This window comes from Arachis duranensis, chromosome 5 (assembly GCF_000817695.3).
Source record: "Arachis duranensis cultivar V14167 chromosome 5, aradu.V14167.gnm2.J7QH, whole genome shotgun sequence".
Classification (NCBI taxonomy): Eukaryota; Viridiplantae; Streptophyta; class Magnoliopsida; order Fabales; family Fabaceae; genus Arachis; species Arachis duranensis.
The window spans coordinates 32,169,411-32,171,516 of NC_029776.3; positions in this window are offsets into that span (position 1 = coordinate 32,169,411).

Consider the following 2,106-nt stretch of genomic DNA (forward strand, 5'->3'; position numbering starts at 1 on the left):
ATTTAAAGGATCAGCACCTAAAACCACATCTTCCTAGAGTAGTGGGTTTATGCGATCATTACATTAAGCCTGATGGGGTTGTTGATCTCCTATTTAAATGGGAGAAGGAGTTGACATTCGAGTGGTGCAAGCAAAATTTGTCATCCTAAAGGATTCAACAACTTATAATGTGATCATTGGGAGGAAGTCAATAAAAAATTTGTGTGCATTTATATCAACCAAGTTCTCAGTCATGAAATTCTTGACCTTTGAAGGTCGGGTTGCTACTATCCGAGGAGATCGGATAACAACTGTGAAGTGCAACAACGCAAGTTTAACTTTCAGAGATTAAGTGAAAGAGTCCACTGGAGTATTCTTGGTTGATTTGGACTCTTGAGTTCAAGAGAAGCCGAGACCAGAGTGGAATTTAGAAAATTCTAAATTGGTGATGTTGCAGACAAATATACCATAACTAACAAGGGTCTATCTTACTTCTTGAAGTCAGAACTTTAAAACTTTGTGAAAGGTAATGTGGATCTGTTTGCTTGGGAACCTTTTGATGTGCATGGAATTGATCCTACATTCATATCCCACCAACTTTCTATTAACCCCATTTTTAAGCCGGTTGTATAACAATGTCGGAAGATGTCGCCAGAACGAGCTACCAAAGTTAAGAAACATGTTCAAGGGTTATTGGATGCTGGGTTCGTTAGAGAGGTAATGTATTCTACATGGTTATCTAATGTTGTAATGGTAAAGAAATCTAATGGGAAGTGGCATATGTGTGTAAATTACACTGATTTGAACAAAGCCTGCACAAAAGATTACTTTCCCTTGCCTAACATTGATAACATGATTGATTTGGCCTCGAGATATCAGATATTAAGTTTCTTAAATGCTTACCATGGATATAATCAAATACATATCCATAAGCCTAATGAAGATAAAACTGCTTTTATTAACCCTGAAGAGATTTATTGTTATACTGTAATTTCTTTTGGTTTGAAAATGCATGGGCCACTTATCAGAGGTTGATGGCCAAGGTATTCAAGTAGAAAATAAAAAAAATATGGAAGTCTATATTGACAACATGTTAATAAAGACTAAGGAAGATTCCGACTTTATTACTGACCTACAAGAGATTTTCAATTGCCTTTGACTTCACCAGATGAGGTTGAACCTAATGAAGTGTGCCTTTGGAGTCTGGAGAGGTAAATATTTAGGCTTTATGGTAACCCAAAGGGGAATAGAGGCTAATCCTAAAAAATGTCGAGCTATACTAAACATGTTGTGTCATCAAAATCTCAAAGAGGTCTAAAGGCTAACAGGTCGATTAACAACTTCATCCAGTTTTTTAGGAGCTTTTGCTGAAAAAGCGAGGATATTTTTTAACTTGATGAGGAAAGGTGTGGAATTTGAATGGTTAGAAGAGTGTGAAATGGCTTTCCAACATTTTAAAAATTTTTTTGTCATCTCTTGCTTGTCCTAGCAAAACCAGAACCTGAGAAGCCTCTATATTTGTACTTGTTTGTAACTGAGGGAATTGTAGCCTCAACCTTAGTTCTAGAGGATAAAAGTAAACATGACCTGTATATTTTATTAGTAAGGTCCTTCAAGATTTTAAACTAAGATAGTTGAAATTAGAAAAGTTAGTGATGGTTATCAGTGGCTAAGAGAAGGGGGGTTGAATCTTAGCCCCTTTTTGCTGAGTAACGCTTTCTTCTTGTTTAGAATACTTTAGGAGATATTTCAGCTTATTGTCTCATCACTAGTCAAGAGACATTTTCTTTTTGTCTTGTAACTAATGTGGAGATATTTTTCAATTTTGTCTCCTGTGCAATAGAATCAGAAATGGAGTAGAAAAGAAAGAGAGAATCACATCCAGAAGTATCCTGGTTCAACCGCTAAGTGCAATGTAGCCTACATCCAGTCTCCATCATAACAATGATGGAATTTCACTATAATCATCTTTGATTACAGACACCAATTCTCCCTAGGAACTACCCTTTCTATCTAGGACAAGTCCAGAATCTAACCCCAATCCTGAACTTGACTTGGTCACCTACCAAGCTTTCAACTGCTAAGTGCTAACCCAACTTGCAAGGGAATTCCCACAGAATCATGATA